Source organism: Parasteatoda tepidariorum, chromosome 1 (genome assembly GCF_982258835.1).
Source record: "Parasteatoda tepidariorum strain Cologne lab strain chromosome 1, Ptep-v5.0, whole genome shotgun sequence".
Lineage (NCBI taxonomy): Eukaryota > Metazoa > Arthropoda > Arachnida > Araneae > Theridiidae > Parasteatoda > Parasteatoda tepidariorum.
The window spans coordinates 99,573,183-99,597,588 of NC_141755.1; the positions used below are offsets into that span (position 1 = coordinate 99,573,183).

General features: G+C 25.3%; 1 long non-coding RNA gene across 1 annotated transcript in view; it reads right to left on the bottom strand.

The window, feature by feature from the left end:
• Positions 1–20,473, bottom strand: part of LOC107451856 (uncharacterized) — a 99,029-nt gene extending 78,556 nt beyond the window's left edge. The window contains exon 1 of the long non-coding RNA XR_015428575.1: positions 20,360–20,473. This is a non-coding gene — a long non-coding RNA (uncharacterized LOC107451856). The remainder of the gene's footprint in view (positions 1–20,359) is intronic.
• Between the last annotated feature and the right edge of the window lie 3,933 nt (positions 20,474–24,406).

Genomic DNA, 24,406 nt, shown 5'->3' on the forward strand with positions numbered 1-24,406 from the left:
AATTTGAAAATCAGTTTTTTTTATCCTTTTATCTAATTTTAATTAAGTTTGGATTTTGTAGTGGCATACACTAAAAGCTTTACTCATTTAAATATTCATCGTGAACCACATATAAATGAACTTAAGGGGTCAACTCTGTCAAATCCTTATTAAAAAACATTAATACATAATTTACACAAATACATTTTTAAAAATTTATTAAATATTATAAAAATTTATTTAAGGCTCAATACTAGAAGTCAAACATTCAACACGGAAGAAGAATATTTAGCAAAAGTCAAATCTAATGCTTTATTTCTGAATGATTTCAATATTTTTAAGACCGAAATTGCTTTCCAGGTTAAACTGAAACACCACGATTGAAGATAAGAAGCATCTTTCCATGGAATTTCATTTTTAAAGCAATGTTATCCACTCACTCATGCAAATTTTGGTGTTAATTTCATGTTTTGTTAAGTTTACGTAGGATTAAAAGCTTCTATATTTATCCTAATTGAGCTACAAAATCATTCCAACCGAAATACAAATGTAACTGTTTTTAAGAAAATTTTGAGTCCTCTGAGTAAAAAAAATTAAGCTTTATATCTACTTTAATTATATTTTTGTTGAAATATTCTTCAAATAAATTAGCAATAACAAAATAAACTAAGTAAATCTGATTAACAATCCAAGTATTTTGCTCAATTTATGAACCAAAATTCTTGCAGAATTATAGACGTTTTCGAATATTTTATTCTTTGCTATGCCTCCCTCCCAGTAGGAGAGCCTCTTTTAATTTAAAGTTACGATAAATCAACAATTTTTGTCATTGTATTTCATTTCGATTAGATTCGGATTTTAAAGCAGCAACTTCTTAAAAAAATTTTTTGTTCTTCTAAATATTTAAATTCCATCAGATATTAATAAAATAAGAGGCTAAAAAATATCAAATACTTATCAGGAAACATAAATATATATTTAAAAACAGAAATATTTTCTTAAGTTTTGATGCAAAATCAAAGCCCACATTTAACATGGAAGGAGAATAAAAAAAAAAATCAAATCTAATGCTGTGTGTCCTTTATTCCCGAATGAGTTCAGCATTTGCAAGACCAAAATTGCTTTTTAGGTGAAACTGAAACTCCATGAATGAAGATAAGAAACATTATTCCATGGAATTTCATTTTTTAAGTTGTGTTATTTCCACTCGTTCAATCTGCGAATGCATGCCCTTGCGATCAATGAGGTTGCACTCTAAGAAATCGGTTCTATAAGAAGTGATCCGAGACTTTATTTCCCCGAAATTAAGAAGAAGAAAAAATGAATAAATAGACAGGCGAGCATAGGGAGAGACTGACTCCTATTGTTGTGACTCTGCTGATTGCTTCGGCTGACAGTGATCGCCCCTCCCATCAGGGCTTTCTCTAGATGGCCCTGTCATTAAAATTCCGAGACGAGCTTCAAGCGTGAAATCGCGATTGGGAGGATGGAAAGCTAACTTGGCGCAGAATTCTTCAGCGGAGTCGCAAATGAACCGAGACAAAACAAAGCAACACCAAACATAAAATAAACAAACAAACCGAAGAAAGAAACATGCAAAAATGAAACAAAGAGAAGAAAAAAATAATAGTAAAAGGGAAGGAAAAGAAGGAAGGAAGGAAAAACAGGCTACGGTCGAGAATGAAACATCCATCAAGAGAGGTCCATCGCAAAGTTTTCCTAAGGAAAAAAAAAATAAATAGGACAAAAAGAACCCCTTTTTTCTTTCCAGAAATGAAATTGAACAGAAAGTAATCGATATCGTTTCTTGGCCACGCCTCCGACCACCACATTCACATGATCCTTGTCATTGGCTCAAGCCGTTGCCTACCTAAATGACGTCACTCGGGTGCCACGATAACAAATTAGAAAAGAAAGGGCCACGGCATGGTCCCTGGAGAAAATATTGAGGGTTATTAACCCCCTTCTCCAGAAATGTAAAAAAAAAACGACATAAAAATTCGGCTACAACCTTGATTGCAGCACCAGTTTCTTGAAATATTAAACTAAGAAATAAAATGGAATAAAAAAGCAGCCAAAAAGGGCGCCGCGCAGTCCAAATATATATCAATCTTAAAGCTTGCTGGGATATGTCAAAACACTTCTTCCTTCTATCTTGAGGGACCATCAGTTTTGGCTCCCATTTTAAGAGGAAGGGTGATCAGAAGGAAAAAAAAAATGAGAACATTTTTCAAGGAATCCGAGACGATGATTCTTAATAATTTATTTTTGCTTTGTTTTACTTTATTTCAAAAAATTTATATTTCTGGTTCTGATTTCTCGTACAATATTTCTTTGGCTCTAAAATAGTTTTCTTCTTTCATGAAGTTATTCATCTCCGAAAAAATACGTCAGGGCAAGACTTTTGAGACGAATAATGACATGGAACGAAAACAGCGCCCATTCTGGAGCGTCTTATTACAGCCTCTCGAATAATCGAATTGATAACCTTCTACTGTCACCACTTCGCTGTCCAAAAATAAACTCTTTTTTTTTTTTCCTTTTTAGTTGCATCTTTTCTTGTGGCAACAATCAAAAACTGTCTGAGCAGTCATTCGTTTACATAAAACAGCATCGAATGAATTGAAGGAAAAAATGTTTACTTTTATACCTCTCTGGATTTAGAAGATACTGACATTTTGACATTTTTTGTGAATGAAAATAATTTTTTTGTTTTGCAAATATCAACAATTGAGGGACTTCGTACAAGAATAAGGCTCACAATTTGTTGGTGATAATATGAAATTAATAATATGCCATATGGAATCAGTAATGACAGTAGGTTTATGAAGTGTTCCATGCATATTTATCACGCAAAACAAGACAGTGTACTAATTGAAACAGTTGTAATACCAACAGTCGAAAATGCTTTAAACAACAACAGTAAAAAAAATTTAATCATCTAATTCTCACACCGAGTCCTGAAATCATAGTTGTATGGAAAAATTATCTTTTAAGAATATTTTTATAAAAATAAATGTAGATAAGAAAAAGCAATAAAAAAAGACATTTCACAACTTAGTAGCACAAGGAGGAGTTCCTGAAAATGGAATTAGAAGTTCAAAAAGAAGAAAATGAATAAACAAAATAGTAGCGTGTAATAATTAATTAATAAATAATATAGTTATTTTCTATCATGTATTTTATTATTATTTATTTTATTATTATTTATTTTATTATTATAATCTTACGTGCTCTCGCTTGTACTTTCTGTTGGAATATGTTTTTATAAATTGGTGGTTGTTGACTTCAACCAATGTTGACAATCACATAGTCGCTTTGGTAAATATCCTAAATACATACTAAGCCTAGTTATTGCCCGGTATGTCCTACATCAATGTTTCTCTAAGGTCAAGTGTCACTGTCCAGAATGCATTTAACCGGTACTCCAAACACTGAAGTTTCTCCTAGTCTATCCTCAGAAGATATTAAAATATCACATAAATATAATAATATCAACGAATAAACTAAGATCAAATCGGATATATTACAAATATTTCAGATATTCACCAAAGCAACTATGTGATTGTTGACATTCACCGGTGAAAGTCGACATTCTCTTGATTTCGGTCCTTGACTTGACTTCGTATACATTACATCCGTTAGTCTCCGTCTGCTGTGGTATCATCCGTCTGCTGTGGTCATAAATTATGTTAAAAAATATAGTATTACATGCAAAATCATGTAAACTAAAAAAACGTGTAAAAAACATTAAAAACAATGAGTAGATTTAGTTTTTTTTCTTCCTACATTTAAGTCAAATATGACTTATATTATAATTACACAATTATTTAACTGAAATATGAATAAAGTAAGCTTTTTAAAACAACTTTACAAAAAATCATCATTTAAATTAACATTCAATGTTTGATATCCATTTAATATTTGATGTTATAAAAATTGCGAAAAAATTTCTTTAAAAATTTTGTTTTAAGCTCATTTTAATTTCATAAACTTATATATTTACGAAAAATGAATCAAGCCAGCAATTGTGATAAAATTATTTACAATCAAAAAAGTTTTAATTGCTATATAATTACACATAAAATCCAAATTGCTTTCGTCACAGAATGCGGTTTCCGAATACAAATTCCTAATTTTTTTTGGTCCCGAACAATGTATTAATACACTGTTTTTGGAAATTGCAAATATTTATTTTTTGGTCTATTAGAAAATAAAATATTGAAGTATGAGAGATAAAGAGTGAACTTTAATTTACAAATTTATATTTTTCGGAACAATACATAAATAAATGAAAATATAATTAAAAATTAATGCTTGTGAGTAGCGTTTAATAACTTGGGAAATTATATTTTTAAATTGTTTTAGCAATTAAATTATTCCATTTTTAATTGTTTTAAAATAAGTTAATACTATAAATATCTATTTCTGATAATTAAAATGTCTGTATTATTAATAAAATATGTGAATTTCATGAAAGTAATTTTTTAATAAAATCTGTGTTTTATTCCCAACATTCAGAACATGTTATTGATTAAGAATTTAAGATTTTTTTGGAATTAAGTAAATATTAATTATTTAACTTATTACTTCAGAAAAAAAAAAATTTATTCTAAAATAATAACTTTAAAAATCAAAATGGAGCTAATCTTTTAACTAATAAAATTTTTTTAATTAAAAAAATGCTTAATTTTTATGATTAAATGCTGTTAATTTTTATCCATATTTTAAGTACAAAATCAATACCTTTGTTTCTAAGAACAAACGTATGTAGATATACTTAATTTTAGGACATAGATTAATTTGGTTTTGGTCTAATTTTAACGATTTTAATACCTGTTTTAAAGTAACTTAGTTCATTTTTTTTAACAAAAGAAAGAATTTAAAATTTTCTTTAAAACACATTTTTGAAGGAAATTTTCAAATTAATTAAAAACTACTTACCATGAATAAAATAAATGTAATAAGCAAAACAGAAAAGAATTACAAAATCAAAACGTCAAACAAATTACTGATAATTTCTAAAGTATTTCCAAACTAATTTTTTTTAAGTCCCTGAAAGTAGAAAATAATACAACCTGGAATAAAAAAAAAAACCAGTCTAAAAACACATCTGGGTTCTTTAACAGCCTATTGAAATAAATCACGGATAAAACATATATATAGCTTTTATTTTTAATTAAAAGACAGGAAAATATATTTCAAGTGAAAAAAATGAACTTTATTTTAATCATCTAAATGGTTATTCCCAAGAAAATAAGATATTTTACGGACGGAAAAGAAATTTCGTTTATTAGAAGGATTTTTACAGTTATTAATTTTTCATATTTCGGACTTGAATTGCTTCAGGGATTAAGTGGGGGAAACTTTAATCGCATAAAACTATCTTCTGACATGCCATCTTTGGCAAGTTCCCTTTTTGTAAAAAAATTAAATTCAATTACTGTTCAAAATTCAATAAGCTTAAGCACAAAAATTTAATTGATTAAAGCATTTTTGAATTATTTATCACCTCGGGGTAATATTAATTGTAAATAAATGTGACATAATTTTTTTTTATGCTTCAAATTTAAAATTTAATTTAGGATTGAGTTTTATACTAGATTCACAGTCTATTATAAATAAGTTTGACTTTAAGAAGTATAAAAATTGAAAAAGTGTGAAGTAATTTCATCAAGACTATTTAATACTTGTTATTTATTAGATAGATTTTTTAACTTAAATTAAGATAATTCAATTTTTAAACTAATCTCAATCACAATCGAAATTTATTTAAATTTCATTTGACGGTTAAGTTGGAAAATATTTTAAATATTTTATGAACCAAAATAAAATAAAGATTGTGAGACTAATTTTTCGCAATAGTTCCTGTAAAAAAATAGAGTATTAAAATGAAATGAATTTTTAAACAAATATTAATTTTAATATGTGATAGGTACATGTGCTTTAAATTTACAAAGAATTTTAAATAAATGCTATAAGCTCAAACTTTTTTTTTGACTTGAAGAACTTGAAGAACTAGGGGACTGGAGGGAAATAATGTAGACAGCTAAAATAATTCCATTAGCTTTCTAATTAAAATTTCTAAAAAAAAATTATGCAGACTTGCAAAGAAGTTGGAGACACTAATGCTATAATAGTTGTTTAAATTTTAATGTTTAATTATTTAATGGCAGTTCTCAAAAGGTATAAACATAGCACAGAATCACAGATTTTAAGCTCTGACAATAATTTATTAGCCTAAGTTTATTTCACAGTAAAAACGTTAAAGTAAGTTTATAGTTTACAAATAAGAGTATAAAGCTTAAACAGGACGGATAATTGATTATATTCTCAAAAAATCGCAACCATAGATAAGTTATATCTTACCGTGTGAAAAAATTTTTAATAAAAAAAAGCAATTTATTGTTTCGATGCATATTTAAAAAAGCAACGCTATTATGTTAACAGAAAAAAAATTTAAGTAAGCACTTAAGACTTATCTGTTCCTAAAATAATTTATGTATTTAAGTGCTTTCTTATGTTTTTATCAAATAATTCTGTACCTAAAAGCAAGTTTCGTGCACGTAAAATATACAATTTTCCAAATCGACACTTCTAGTTTTTCCATTATTTTTTCTTTCGTCTTAGATTAGAAGATGCCTTATAATTCAATTAAAAATTAATAATAATCTTTGTTTTAATAAAAAAATACATTTCATTCACATTGAATATCAATAGAATTGGAAATTAATTGTTTAAATGCTGTTACTTAATGTTTTTACTTTAAATTAATTGTTTAAATTGTTTGTAAATGTTTAAATTTTATATTGTTGTTGAAATGTTAAGTTACAAGGTGTAATTTTAATTTGTTTAAAAAGACAACTGTAAAATATGTTACTGTCTCTTAGTTGAAATCTATTTTTGATTTACTTTATTAAATAAATTAACTTTTATTTGTTCTACTAAATTGACATTAAAAATTGATTTCGATTGTAATAGTTTATCTTTGAAACAGATTTGTAGATATTTGAAATATTATTTCAATTCTTCTCTATAAATGAATATCTAATAGGCTAACTATATTTAAAATTTGTTCTTACGAAAATTCATTCACGATGAATTTCATTTTATTTGTCGTTTTTTATTCCACTTTAAGCTGAAATTATTTCCATTTTTAATTTACTTGTTTTTTAATAAGTAAAAATTGATTAAACAATTAATTTCAAAACTTGTTAACGCTAGCCACTGATCCATTGTGAACAAGGTATTCCTTAGAAAAATATTATTCAAAGAGTATTTGTTGTACCTTACAAGTTGAAGGTGAATGTTTAATTTTTTTCTTAAAATTAAACATTGTTTTTAAAAAATGTAGAAAAAATGTTCAGCGTGATACCTAGTAAACTTTTTTGTTGAATTTATGAAAAAACATTCTCACTAGTCCCTTATTACCTAACTTATGTTAAGACTAAATTATCATTTTTAGAAGAGGAATCATTTTTAGAGAAGATCATTAAAAAAAGATACTAATTTTTATTTAAGTAAGAAACAAAATACCCGCGATAGTTAATTTTTATTTACTGCATGCATATTTATTTTGGTCGAAGATAAGCTGTATTTTTTTAAATTATTATTCTGAAAATCACTAAGTAATTTTTTCTTTACAATGTAATTCTAAAAGTGCTTATACACTTTTTGGAACAGACATATGCCGAATTATGGAGTAAAAAGTTAAGAGTTGAATTGTAAGTTAAGTATCATTTTAATTACTAATTAGTTCAAATAAATCGACATTCTTCATTGTGCACTTTAGCATGAAAGTCTTTTAATTATATTTAAAATGAATAAAAATTTAAAATATTTCAATTTCAAAACCATCTGAAAATCTGAATCATGTAACCAGTAATAATTTTCATTGATCAAATGAACTGATTTTATATATAGATTAGCAATTATTTGTATTAAATGAATAATCTGAAAGTGATAGGAGTGATAGATGTTTCGAGCGATCAAACCCAGACGCCCATTATCAAGACTCGCCAGGTTTGAATGAGAAAAGCCAAAGAGCTTTTTTTCTTTTTCCTCCATCACGTCTAAACGTTATTATACTATAATGTGTATTGATGGAATTTAATGCTTCATTTTTATTCTACGCGAATCATATGAAATGATATTTTTAATCCTTTAGAAGTTAAATATTAATCATGATTATAAATTTTATGTATAAAATCCTTTATTTTTACAGCCGCAATTGTTATTTACATTGAACTACAACTAACTATCAAGAATTTGTCACACCATTAAAACGTCAAACATGCTGGAAAAATTATAACTTAAAAGCTTCATATCAAATTCGAAAATTAAAAAAAAAATTAATCTAAAAGTTAGTAACTAAGTTTTGTATCTAAAGAAAGAAAAACTCTAACAATACATTATCAAATGAATAAAGAAATTTAAAAATTTGTGAAGAAAAAAAAACTATATTAACAGATTAATGTTTTCCTTCAACGTTTTTTTTTTATAAAGAGTATAAAGACTTAGCTTCAAGAAAAAAAATGTTTTCAATATGCATTATCTTTGAAAAGTTTGCGATTTTTGCACTTCTGGAGATGAAAAACTTCCTTTTTAGCATTCTTATTGTTTAATAATTCAAACAGAAAGAAAAAAGATTTCAATCGTAGAAATAAGAGTCAACACTTCAAAAGACATCGCAAAATAAAATTCCGAAAATTAAAAAATGAAGTTTCGATTTTCTAACTTATTCGTAAACCTAATCAGGGTAAAGTGTCATCATAGTAGATTAAAGAGGTAACTTAGCAGCGTTCCTCACTAAATTTGAAGGAACACAAATTGACTAACAGAAAGAAAAAAATAACATGTACCTTTCGTTCCATTCTACAGTCTATTCTAAAGGGTAGCGCAAGTGAAAGAGGACATATGCATTTTTTACTTCCCTAATAGCATAAAATTTAGATCACGCTGTAAAATTATTTTTTCTAACACCCAAACGCTCATAGAGAATATAATAATACATATTTCTATATGCAAAAGAAAATTTAAAAAAAAAAATCTTAATACCTTGTCATCAGCATTTGGGACTCACCTGAACTCATTTCACTTTAGTTCTCCACCCCATCTTCTAATGATCGATTTCGTTCAAAGTTAGAAAACGAAGACTCCTATCGCCTGGATATTTGACTCGGGAGCATCTGACAGCTATTTTTTCTATTTCCCCCCCCCCCCTCCCTTCCACCAACATTGAAGGATTTCTTTTGCTCTCTTGTCGAAGACGATCCCCGAACGAAACGTTCTATATCAGCTCAGAAATTTTTTTTTTTTCATTAGGTTAATGACCACGAAGGAGAATGCTTTACTTCTGCTTCACTTCTCTGGACCAAAATGCAGAAGAATTTTCTGGAGTTCAAAGAAAAAAAAATTTTATATCACCCTCGCCAAGCCGAATGAAAACTGAAAAGTTTAGAGATAAAAAAAGAAGAAAAAAACAGCCAATTTGATAGCGAAACGTCTGAATGTTCAAATTTTGATTTTAGTCAATTATGGAAACTTTAATTTGTTTTTATTCTTTAATTTCGCCAACACAAGCTGGAATTTAAATGTCGGAAAATTTCAATATCAGTTTTTATAACTGATTTTACTTTCTTCGAATCTGTGTAAAATTAAATTTTCATTTATTTTATTTCATTATAATAAATATATTTTTAATAAACTATAAAAGTGTTCAAAATAATTTCAAGCTGTAATTTTTATTAGCCATAATTATAAATATAATTACGGTTAATAAAAATTATAATATAATTTATTTATAAATATAATTTATAATTATTAGCTATAATTCTAAATATTCCTTCGAGAACTTTGGATTCTTATGTCAGTGGATTTTCTCTCAGTAATTTTATAAACTAGTTAAAATTGTTAAGATGTATTGGCCAAATGATTATAGTTTTCCTTAAAAATATGTGATTATGAACATAAAAATGTTAAATGTCATCTTATAAAAAGAGATACAGTTAACTCTAAAATGCAGAAAATAAAATATTATGAAATTAAATTTTTTAAACATTTTATAATTCAACTATAGTAGTAAAAAAAGAAATCGTTTTTTTTAATATAGTTGAAAATAACTTGGCTATACAATATTCAATGAGAAAAAAAGTAATAAGCAAAGCTACCAGAATATGGTAAATTTTACCGTGTTTTTGTCTCTATGGAAACACCAAAAAGCTCGGTAATTTTTACCGAAGTTCTCTAGTAATGATTTTAGAAAAGGTTAACAATCAAATATGGTTTCATAATATGTGATATATTTTGGTAAATTTGGTACAATTTTGAAATTTTATCAAAACAATTTAAAGCAATTAAAAACAATTTAGTCGGTTAAATTTATTTTCAGTTTTGTATTTTCTACTAAGTGCATGATAATAAGAACTATAAGTTTAAAAACCATAACTCCGGTAAGCCCTTACTATGCAAATGGAAAAATTACCAATGAATGGTGTTAATGCCATCTATTTAAAAAAAAATTTACAAAAATTAGTTTTTTTTTTTACCAGAATTGTTATTTCCTTACAATAGGGTAATTTTAGTAGAATTTTTTTTCCGCTTCGAAAAATAAAATTCAAGTATCCTCTAAAGTTTCCTTTAGCTTGATTTTCATAGCCACTATATATTTAAAAAAAACTTTTTATCATATTTTTCAGTTTGAAATGAATGTTTCGGTCATAATAAAAGACATTAAACTTTTTTTAATACTATAAAAAATAAAAATACTAAAGCATAAATAAATGTTTCCCTTTTTGAAAAAAAATTATAGGTACAACATTTAACCATAATAACGGTACGTAAGACATAATCAGTACAATAAATAAATGTTCTGCAATTAATAATAAGTTAATTAATAATAAGTTAATTAATAATAAGGATTTTTCCATTCACATTGAGTGAAAATTTTGAGTTATCAAGTTGAAATAATATTAATTTTCTCTATAATATTGCACCGTATTGAGTTTTCAGAACATTTAAACGCCATTACATTTAAAGGCATTCCAAAAGTCTTAACTGTGTTATGTAATTTCGAATAGACGATTATGTATAATATTTTCAAATATATAATATTTGCGAAAAATTGCATTAAATTTAAACTTAGATGAAATGAAGCAATAACTAAAATGTATGTTTCGGAGCTAATTGCCTCGAAATTTGTTGCTTTATTAAACACTTATTGAGTTTTTAGAACATTTAAACACTATTACAATTAAAGGCAATCCAAAAGTCCTAACTGTGTTATGTAATTTCGAATAGACGATTATATATAATATTTTCAAATATAATATTTGCGAAAAATTGCATTAAATTTAAACTTAGATGAAGTGAAGCATTAACTAATAAAATGTATGTTTCGGAGCTAATTGCCTCGAAATTTTGTGCTTTATTAAACACTTTTAAAATTCGTTCTAATAGAACAAATATATCAGGATTCTTATTGGACTAATGTATTATTTAACGCTGTTTAAAAGATTGGTTCTCAGAGAATCACTATAACACTGTTGATATAACATCTTATCGGTTCTTATAGAACCAATATATTATAAAACACTATTCAAAATATTTTTTCTTATTAAACAAATATATTGCTTAAATCTGCTAAATGGTTAAAAGTTGAACCAGTTTAATACGTAAATTATTCTTTCTCAAGAAATAATATTATAAAAGTTGAAAGTTTTGAGCCTAATAACCTAATTTTTGTTATTTATAAGTAAAGTACATCATGTGTCATGTTTTGTATTAAAAAAAAATACAAAAAGTTCATGAAGTTCAATATTAAAATCTATTTTTTATCTAATTAAATTTGTTTCCTGCTCTCTAATATGTCTTAAAAAGTGTCAATTTAAGTTTTTTGGTCACAAATTACGTATTAAATTTTGGTGAGATGACTTTAAATTACATTTTACAAAAGTGAAATATAAAACCCTTTTAACTATGCGCTTTATTTATTTTACACTTCTATAAAAACATCTAGTTAGCCTTTTCTTAATTCTACGCTTATTTTTAAATAACCAATTTAACTTAAACGCAATGCAAAACACGAGAAAGTTATTCGTTTATAAATTTATGTAAAATTCGAAAAAAAAAAATTATTTCTCTTACGTTTCTGATTCGGATTTCAGACTTCATGTAAAAGAACCTGTTTTTGCGAAACAGTGAAAAATTAACTCATAATTTTGTGAATACATAAAAATAGAGTTATGATTTTGTGATTTCTTTACAAAATCACTAAAAGGAACGTTATATTGAAACTTTTAGTCAAAAGTCTTCTTTTTGTGAAATTTTGAAAAATTCACTCATAATTTTGTGATAGGATCCTGTTTTTGTTACTTTTTGCAAAAACCAAGGTTTTATCCAACTTTTTGGTGATAGCTCCTGATTTTGTGATTTTCTGAAATGACCATTGAATCAATTGTTTTATCAAACGTGATTTTTTTTTCTTTTTTTGAATTTGTACAAAAAAGAGTTCTATTTTAGTTATAAAATACTAGGTCCAGTGTTTTCAAAGGGTCAGTTTCAAATGTATGAATTAAAGACAAAGAGTTCGTTTTAAAAAGAAGAATTTTGTGATCAGTCTATTTAAAAAAAAAATTCAAACGATTCTCCTTAAATATAAAATATTCGTGAAGGATTCGTTAATGGGCCTCTAATTTCACCCAAAGTTACCTTCATAATTTTATTTACTGTGTATAATGTAATTGCACTTTTTCTGGAAATTATATTTCCTTAATACAAACAATATAATTGAAAAATATTGAGCAAACCTTCCTTCATGGATTGCTAAAAGCTACATTTTAGTCGGATTTGAAAATAAAAACTGAATCATTATCAATCGAATGGATTCGAATCACTGATAAAATAAAAATAAGAAGTATACTTAAAAAAAATTTATGACAAATTTATGTCGGAAAAATGCTTCATATGTAACTACCGAAGAACTGTTGTAAAACCTGGATGTTTAACCACAAATTTTTTGTAAAAATAACTTGTTTGGGTTTATGTTTGTGACCTCTTTTAAGAATTTAAATCCTCTTTTTAAGAAATCAAAGTAAATGTTTCTCAAAAAACTTAAAAAGTTTTTTGAGAAACATTTACTTTGATTTATTTTACTTGAAAATTTTAGTTCTTATCTGAGAATAGTAGGGTATTTTTTAAATATGGTCTATAGTATTTTGGAGGAATCTGAAAATTGATTTTAATATGCTTAATTTCTCCATAGCATTTTTTATTGTTTTAGATGCTTAGAATTTTTTCTTTTATGAATACTATTTGCAGTTTCTTAAAAGATTTTTCTAGCTATTCATACTATCTCGATTTATTTTAACTCATTCAATAAATTTTTATTTCATTTTTAATTGTTTACGCGTTTTAATAACTAAATAAATGTAATTGTAAAATATTGAGATATTTAAGCGAGTTGTATATTTTCACAAATAGTCGCAATTTTGAATAAAATTTTTTAATAACTGGGAATTAATATAATGCAAAATCAGTCAGACTTATAATTTATATAATTTTAACATGAACCATTTTCAAACGATAATAGAAATTGGTTTACACATTTTTTTCTTTTAAATTCGAATTATTATTATACATTTTTATCTTCATTAATAAATGACGATTATGCCATTTTTTTCAATATTCTTTACCCAGAATTATTTTCAGTCTGTTTTTTTTTCCTTTTTGCTGCAGAAGCTATAAATTTTAAAATTATTATAAATATTTGCCGATGATTTTAATTTAAGCTTCACTCTTAAATAATCAACTTTCCTGTCAGCTTTACCTCATTATTTGCTCTAAAAATATGTGAATGTTTTTTGCATAAATATATGTAAAAAAATTTTTGAACCAAAGTTACGAAAGAAATATCTTCGAAAAATTAAAACTTAAAAAAACATGAGTTTTCTTCCAGATACAACTATATGAAAACTGTAAGTATTTTGCAAGAAATTATTTATAACCTTATAGCTAATTATTTATACTTTAACAACTTAAATAATTTCCAGTATTCTTATTTATTTATATTTTTAGATAGTTTTTCAAAATAATAAATTTTATTTGTGTTACGTTATACTTGCTGTTAATTCAATTCCTATCACTCTGATTTTTAGGAAATACTATGTCCTTTTTGGTAAATAAACTTTAAATATATCCATGAATTACATATTTATATATAATATAGCTATAAATAACGAATATCCAGTTTTATCAAATATGAGAAAGTCGCGTTTTAAATTTATTGAATTGTTACTAATTTTCGTTATTTCAACTAATTTTAATTAAATCTTTTAATACCACATACGCTTTTATTTTAGCTTTACAGAGTATTTTTCTTTATTGAAATCGAAGAAATTATGAAGCATATTTTGGTATATTCATTAATAACTAAAGGGATTGCAAATTTCTTGCACTGTGGAAAAAAACTGTATGGGAAAATCAGTCGTTGTAGGTTTCTCTCAAGAAAAAAGTAAATATTTAAAAAAAATTTAAGCTGTTTAAAATTATCTAAATTTAGTTTAATTCATAGCATTAAACTCCGTAAAAGCAACCTTAAAAAAACAACCGCCCAAAATTCATAATCAAGGTTTATGAAGTTTTTTTATTCACCCTGGTGTTTAATAGAAATCTATAGTAGAGCAACTAATTTAGTTTTTGATATGTACAGGTTATTTTGTTTTCTATATTTCAAGAAATATAATAATTTCAGCCGATTTCAATTAAAAGCATTGCTCAGCTATATGGAGGTTGATTTTTATATTTGAAATTAAGGTTTAGTCATGAGGTTATGTTTTGAGCAAAACAAAATCGTATTTTTTAACACCTGACAACCTCAAAAAACTATCAAAACCAACATTTATGATTCGTTTTATTAGTTTTTAAGATACGGCGAAATGCACAAAAAGTGAAATTCATCAAGGGATCTAAGCTATCGACAGCTCACCTGACCATTGATTTTTTTTCATTATGTAAAATATTAAATAGTAAGTTAGTATCTATGATCTCAATTAAGTTTAATTAATAGTATTAAATTCAGAGTCGTTATTTTTTTCATTATGCAAGGTATTAAATCGAAATTTAGTATTCATGCTCTCAAAATTATATACATTAACATTCCAAAAAAATTATAACGGAAATTTAGCCAGACCATAAATATTTTAACTAAATAAAAATTAAAAAAAATATATTTGTAAAAGTAATCAAAATTAAACATTCGTGCGCAAATTTTTCGAAGAGAAATAATTAAATTCACATAAAGTATTTTTAAGTAGCACATGAAGTGAACTGAAGTTAGCATTAATTAATATTTTTTAGACATAAAAATACTTTAGGAAGGTAAGTTTAACACCATTCCCATTAAAAAATTAACTATCATAATCCAGGGATTATAAATTTTAAAATTCTTTATAAAATAATTAATATGGAAATAATATAATGGAATTAAGGTAGCAAAATTAAATTAAAACTTACCTGCACTGTATTAAATTTTATTAGGCTAAACTTTCTTTTTAAAATAATTATTCAATTTATTGTATTGGCTATTTTTTGTTTCTTCAAATTTCTTCCGGTTTCTTAAAATGTCTACGAAGTGTTTCTCCTTTGAAAAAAAGATATAAATTGATGAATCATGGCTGTTTTCCAAGAAGATTTTAGATGAAATTGAAACTAGTATTTTTAAGTTAACTTTTAAATGAAAGAAATCGAATTTTTGGTTTTTCTTGATAGTAACAGATTTTACAAATAAAAACTTCACAATCATTTTCAAAATATTTTTTTAAAAAATGCTATGAAATTTCGATTTACTTTATATATAGACTTACTTATTCTCTTAAAATGCTTTTTACAGTAAGAAAACAAAATGCTCGTTAATTTTCATTTCAGAAAAAGAACTATGATAAAGATAAATCGATGCCTATTAAATAATAAATTTATATTATGCTTCTCTTAAGAAAATGGAACAATAAGGTTAACCACATATCATTTTGAATTCTCTTGCCCTTTATGTTATATGCACTAAATATTACGTTTATAATTAAATAAAATGTATTATAAAATTTCATTTATACATATTCATATATTTATTTATTATTCATATGTTATATTCATATATTAGTTATAAAATTTCAGAAAAATCGACTGACCTTTTAACTATACATTTCGCAAAAATACACGAAAATACTTAAATATTTAAATTATTTTAAGGAATGATAAATAAGTTTAAAATATTTTATTTAACCTAATTTCATTTAAAGTAATATAGCGTTGTTATGTGCGTTACTGTGTTAGACATACATCCAAACACTAAAATGTTTCTTTTTTTTTTTTTTTTTGTTTATAAAAATCTTCTACACAGTAATGGAACTCAATTATAGCTACCATTTTTTAAAGATATTTTCAAGCAAGCTTTCTATTTAACTTCTTCACTAATTAAATTTTTTTGAGTGTTGCATTTTCTCAGTTAACAACATTAATTATAAACTTGATTGTTGTAAGAGCTCAAAGCTTAGATCTGTGTCAAGCTTCAACCTGTTCAAGAACTGCCCTTTTAGAAATATGATGAAAAATAAAATATCATGTTATTTTCTTGAATCTCAACTTTAACCTAACCCGCATTAATTTTTTACAATCATTTTTCATTTTTTCCGCAAAATAGTTTTAACACAATTTTCATCAGTATTACAAAAAAGGGTATTTTTAAATTTTTGTTTCAAATACTATAGCTTTACACAAAGCATTTTATTATCGTTTCTAGTTATATGAACTGTAATTATTTGAACTAATCCTTTATTTGCTACTTAGGTATGAGAAACATTAAACTTAGATTATAAATGGTATTATTTGGAAAAATAAGACTCAAATCGGTTGCTTCTTTTCAGGCTATTTAGTGCTATAGAATATTTAAAACGTAATTCCTTCTGGGAAAATTTTAAATCCAAAGAAGTTTAAATTTGGATTAATTGGTATAGAAATTTAATTTCATAACCTTTACGTTATAATCGATATTGTTATATACCTGCTCAGCAGATTAAAAAGTAATAACTGAATAGATTTTATTTTATTGAAATTCTTATTAAGACTTGTTAATTCTAATTTATGCGATTATCGCTTTTTTTAATAATTGCTAGTTTTCTAGTCTGAAACTTAATTTAAATAAATATTTAGTTATCACTTAAAATATATTTAAGCAAAAATTGATAAATAAGTCATAAAAACTTATCATATCACTTACGTTAAACATTTTGAAGAATTTTTTATACTTTCATCAAATTTTTAAGGATTGTAAATGATAAAACAATCGTTTTAATCACATTTAGTGAATAATGTGTATTTAAAAGATAGTATTAGCTAGTTAAAATTACATTTTTTTTCCAAAGTTGTAGCCTTTTTTAATTTCGTAAGACGGTTTCGATTCATCACCAAATAATATGGATCTGCTTCAAGTTTCATGAGATTTCTGATTAATAGCAATTGGTTAAAAATGTCAGGTAACACTTTAGTTCTGTTATCCCCTAAACAAGTTGGTAAAAAATTGTGTGAAACATTAAAGACCTCAAGAATCTTGTGATTTAAGAAATAAATGCTCGAAAAGCTAATTGAATATTGGAAAAGGGAAATGTTACTTCAAAGTAATAAGGCCATTAAAATGTGATTAAATTGTGAGCTGCATTATTGATTAAATGGTAAGAAAACAATACACTAAGATTAATCATTTATTTAATGCTACACGACATGAAAAAATTACTGCTCTGAAACATTGGAAGCCCCAAGAGTCTTAAACACAAATTAATTAGTTTTTAAATATTTTTTATTAAGTTCATTTTTTTAAGAAATATAAAAAAAAGAAAATTGAGGATTAATTGTATATTGATTTATTGTTTAAATTTTAAAAATACTTTACTAAAAATATCAGTTTTCCAATTTTGCCAAAATTTTTGAAATAACTACTGTAAAACATTAAGAGTTCTGAAATACATTTTAAATTTTAAAACAAAGTATGGAAAGCTGACTAAATTCCAGTTAAGTTGTAGTTTTAGAATAATAAAGTAATAACCATATTATTACATTGCAAATTAAAGTTTTTGTCAGATTGTGAGATATAAAATATTAAACAGATTAGTTTTCAAGTTTTTTCACAAATAATAATTACTACTTCTCTGTTGTGTACAATAAAACTAATTTATTTACTTTTATTTGTTTAATTTTTATTTTTTAGCATTACTAGAAAATCGTTAAGATACATGAAAGTTCATGATGCAAAGAAAGGCTTTTTTTAAGATTTTACTTTAATTATTATAAAAACATTGATGTCCATATAATACAATGCATAGTATAAAACGTTTATTTTAGAAAAAAATATAACAATAAAAAAAAATTTTTGGTTCATTAATATAAAGATGTTCTACTTCAATTAATTATTTTTCTGAACTTATTTTTTAAATAATTTAAATGATAATGTAATATTTTCAATATAATGATCCAAACTATAAATTTTATTATTAGGTAATTAATCTCTTCTAAAAAATAAAGAACTGCTGTTCTAAATCTTAAAGATAGACTTAATTAAAATCTGTTAAAAAAGGCACTATAGAGTAATGGTTAAGTGAATAGACATTATCAAACAAAAATAAATGATAAAAAAAGGATTTTTTTTATTAGTACAGCACATTAATTAAGTATATAATAGAGAAAATATGCAAACTTATAGCCAAAGATATGGCTATAAGAACTATTTCCAAAACTTGGAGTTTTCACGTTAATTAAAAAATTCTAGATTATAAAACTAAGTATGCGCTTAAACATTAATGCTGTATTTATTAAAGATGCACATCCTTTAAAATCATTTGTAACACTTTCAATTTACCAAGAATTATACAAATTTCAAAATTACATTTATTCTTAACGTATAATTTATATTTGTAATTTATAAAGTTTTATTTATTTATATTTATAATGTATATGAATAATATAAACATTTTTTCAATGTATTTACATATTTTTAAACCTTTATCTATTATCTTTACCACTATCTTTTAAATAATACTGTAAAAATTTATGTAGGTATACAAGTACTAATTATTTGTAATTGAGAATTAGAATTAAAGAGCAATTCAGCAGCAATTCGAAAATATTAATATATTATTACAGCTTAAACATTAACAAGATGATGATTATATTTTTTTCCGAACATTTTAAAATAATCAATTTGACTAGATTCGAATAAAGTTAAATATATCACAAAAATTAAATAAATAAAAAAAATAATCATCATGGAATGTTTACTTGGTTGAACGTTTTACCAACACTTAGAAATAAATAATTCATTAAACAGTTTAAATTTAGAGATATGCATTTTTTATTTATTTAATTTACATATAAAATTTATTTTATTATAAAATATTCATGCTAAAATATTTTGAACACTTGTAATTAAAACTATTTTCTAAAAATTGCAATTTGATAAATTTGTATGCAGAAAATTTGAATAATTTACTATTATCATGCATGAAATATAAAAATAATGAAATAGAGACTTGTTTCAAAACATGGTACTTACCTCTCTTATATTACGCGTAAGCAGACAAAAAAAATTTAAATTCTCACTGTCAGCAAAAATCATTCAAAAAATAAAATATTTTTTTTTTTTTTTTTGCAGTTAAATCCTAGAGATAAAGATATGCTTTTATTTATTTTTTTTATGCTTAAAGTATTTTAGTGAGTTTTTATATTTGAATTTCGAACATATATAATATATTGAAAATTTTATGATTGATATTTTTATGCATCAGAATTTTCTAAATTACTAGTATTGTGCATAAAATATGAAATTTATTCAAGTAAAAATCAGCTTTATGCATTTAAAAAGTAATTTAAAAACATATGGTATTTAAATTCTCATAATATTTGTGACCAGTCGGGGGGGAAGAAAAAAAAACTCCACCTGACATCAACAAAACAAACAAACTGTCAAAAAAGTTTTCTTCTAAAACCACGTGACTCAACTCAAAATGTAAACTTAAACTTTTAAGCTTCATCTACACAACAAAAAAGAAACAACGAATAAAATATTCGAAAATAAAATGATATTGCTTAAAAAATCGTTTGGCGTCCGCCATTACTGCAAAACAACAGCTCAGTCTCCATCGCTAATTACGGACGCAAGCAAAGTTTAATTAAAAAAGCTAGTCGATGTACAAAACAAGAAAATTAACACTTCCCGGAAAATCAAATGACGTACAAACATAAAAGTACAATGTACAGAAGAGTAATTGCTAACTAAAGAAATTTTGTTTTGATTTTAATCAATGCTACGTAATTAAAAAGATAACAAGAATAAACTCACCTCGCGCGCAGACGATGCAAATGAGCTGCCATCTTTGCGCGGCCATGTTATTCAGTCGGTGTCCAAAGGGTGACTCGGTTGTTAGGGGAAATCTCATCCGGTTGGGAGGGGTGGAAATCAGGGGTGCGGAAGAGAGGGTAAAGAAAGGGCTATAACATATGGGTTCTCAACCAATAAAAATCATTCATGAAGGCGGTAATGGTTAGAATTTTTTTCTTAATATACAAATAAACTTTTGAACATATCTGAATTATTACTACAATTGAAAGTTTTTTATTTTGTCCTAAGTTCGAACATTCAAAAAATTGAAATCACTTATTTAAGAGGAGTCTAGCCCGCATATGGATCCAAATTTAATGTAAATAGTGAAGTAAAATATGTAAATAGTGAATAGTAAAAAATGTAAATAGTGAAGAGTTTAAATAGAACGCTTACTTGAAAATATCTCTAAAAAATGGTAGCTATAGTTGCATTACTGTGAAGAAGATTTTTTATAAAAAATAAAAAAAACTATAAAAAATGAAAAAACATTTTACTGTTTGGATGTATGTCTGAAACAGTAACGCACGTAGCAATGCTATACTACTTTTAATAAAATTAGGTTAAATAAAATATCTTAAACTTATCTATCATCTCTTAAAATGATTTTTTAACATTAAATATTAATATTGGATTGTCTATTACTTATATATAGTATATATCCTGAAAATGTTGACGTTGTTCAAATAAGGTTGAAAATATTTCGAATTGCAATTTTACTAAATATATGTTTACAAGCTAGTTCAGTTTTAATTGTAGTTATTTTTTATAAAGTTTAGACTTCTTGACAGTTTTGAACCTAATTTTAGGTTCAAAATCCTTATTTCTATCTTCATATTTATCTGCAAAGCAAAACCAGTGTTCCTATATTATTAGATAGTGAATTAATGTATAATGGATTTATTCGATTCAATTTGAAAATTGCCAAATCATCACAGGATTAAAATAACTTCATAATATTTAATTTAATACATTTGTTAGTTTTCCGCAAATTGCCCTCTACACATATATTTTTTAAAAAAAAAACACTCTATTGGGTAAAGTACACACTATTAGAAGTAAAGTACACACTATTGGGTTTACAAATTAATATTTCATCGAGTGATAAACAAAAAGGTATTTAAATAACTAGTGACGAAATTTAGACGTAAAAAGTCAAAATTAATTTGATTGCCTAATGAAACTTGGAAACATTTATAATTGCCTTTTACTTTTATAACTCTCCTCTGTCAATCAAACGGATTTTTAAAAATAAAAAATTTGCCATCTTTTTCGACGCCCAATTTTGATATAGTTTTTGTTCTTACTCCGTTTTAAAAACCAATTTCCTAACCTTAATGCCTTTACCACTATATACTATATAGTACTTAGCTACTATCATAAGAGATTTATATACTATAAAATAAATTATATATCTACTTCATTTTTGATGAAGGTTCTAAAATCTATAATGAAGGTTATTATAACAGAACACCCTATATGATTACATCAACTTATCAAGATTAAAAGCTTCAGTTTAGATATTTTTATATTCTCTGTAAATTTTGAATTAATGGATCACAACATTGATAACTTGTTTCAGGTATTCAATATAAATTGGAGAAATTGACAAGTTCCCGAATCATACATGCTCAAATTTGTATGCATCATTCGTCAAAAATTGGTGTCGATTCTCTAGCATGACTTTTTCAGGTTTTGAAACATCAATTTTCATTCAAAATTTTAATTTTTTGTTAGTCGTCACTTTAAAAACTAAGCAACTTTAGAATTCATCAAAGTAAGTTTCAAAAACAAATGTTTTATTGAAAATAACAATAATATAACGCATTTTTATTTCAAGCATATTTTTATAATGCTCAATAACAAGTCAATTAGACCATTTGTAACGCCGCTTCCATTATATGAAAGCGAAGTACTCACACTGCAAATATATTGAGTATAAAGTGATGGCACTTTAGGTGCGTCATCCATTAAATCAGTTTTTACCGTAAAATATTATACCACAATTTTTACTGTAAAATTTATTTACTTAATGATTCAGTGATTTTACAGTAATTGTTACTGTAAAAATTACGGTGTATCCGATTTTTTGTTCCGTAATATGTTCCGGAAAAAATGGATTATACGTTAAAAAGTACCGGCATGCTGAGTGCCGGTACTTTTTAGCATAATATAATGCAGGAATTTCTTACAGTGCTGAGCAGTCAGCAAAATAGTTGATGAAACAATAATGATTAGATTTGAAACAAAAATATAATTTATTAATTTAAAAAAAAATTGAATGGATAAAATAAGCATCTTATAAAAGAAAAATCAATATTAAAGGGGAAAAAAATTTTAATTTCTTTTTTGATTTTATACATTTGATTATTAAAATTACTTGTACCACATTGTAAATTTGTTTACTAACCATTATTTGAGTTGTGAAGAATTACGTTGTTAAAAATATTACCGCTAAAGTCGTAATTTTAAAAATTAAATGAAAATTCTCAAAACAGGATTTTATTTGATTATTTATATAGATAATCTATCCCTTAACAAGAAAAGCAAAATTATGTACGAATTTGTAATAAAAGTACTATTTGACACAACCTGAAAAAAAATACTGGATTATCAAACCTATTAACTTTGTTTTAGAAATTAGCTGTATAACATTCCGAAGGATTTTCTATCTATTTTAATATGTATAATATTATAATTATGAGTCTTAGTGTTTGTTTTCTCTCTTGCATTCCGGTGTATTCTTTGTTTCCATTAAGTACGCTTACCCTGTTATCGATATAAATCTAGTATTTTATATCAGAAAAAAAAAACAATTATTGGATTGCTGGGAAATTTCACTTTGTTTTGAAATTTAAAATAAAAAAAGTTTCCTTAAAATTTAAAAAAGAAATATTAAACTGAAAATTAGCTAAGAAATATTAAAAAAATAAAAACATTTCAACTTTGAAATGGGATTTAAAAATGTTTGAAATTAAATCCCCCAATATAGTATATTTATAAAATTTAAATATGATTTTTATATAATTCTTGTATAAAAATCATCATTGAATTTTTAGTGCTTTTCGACATTGATGTTACTTGTTTTGAACAAATAAATCCTCAGTAACTAAAATAATTTTATACCGAAAATAAATGAAGTATGCAAAATTTTAGTTTGAAAACATTGAGAAGATTAAATTAACTATATGAATAGTAATTTCATGCTTTTCCGTTTATGAATAGTAATATTAATTTCAGTAAACTGAGATGCATTCATGTAATTATGCTTTTATACATGTTGCAGAATTTCTTCCATAGCTTTTCATTTTTTAAATACCATATTTTTCTGATAATGTTAAGAGCAGTTTCAGCATTGATTTACGTAAATGTATTCTTTCTGTCTCTAGTATTTTTAAGCTTTTATTCATACGTTTAGTATAAATTAGCAATACTCTAAAATAATATATGGAGGGAATATATAAATTCAAGTACATATTGTCATTTGCATGGTGAAATATTTTCTTTCTACAATCGTATATGCATTTTGGAAATATTTGTTTTCGTTTGAAGTTTAGCTTATAAAACCTAAAAGGTTTTTATTTAGATCATTTAAAAAGATCTTCTTAAAATTGCTTGTTTTAAGGTTTTAAACGATTTTCTTCCTTTTTTTAAATTATTATAAGCTGCAAACAATCATCATATAAAACTTTAGAAACAACAATATACTATTACAGTTTATCAAAATTTGATCTAAAAAATAATTCATATTTTTTAGTCTTATTTAGTTAAACTGTTCTACCGTAAAGTGCTCGACTTCGCGCGCAGGTCGTCGGGCTACCGAAGCGGGGGAGCCATCCCCTCCGTAGAGGATCAAAAATGTGATGGAATGTCTTCGGATCATCCTCAGAGATGTTTCCCAGACCGTCGCCAATAGCCCATTGTGCAGCTCTACTGCGACGTAAATGAACAACAACAACAACAATTTAGTTGGCAAAATAAAAATTCGTAAGTGTGTATTGATTGATA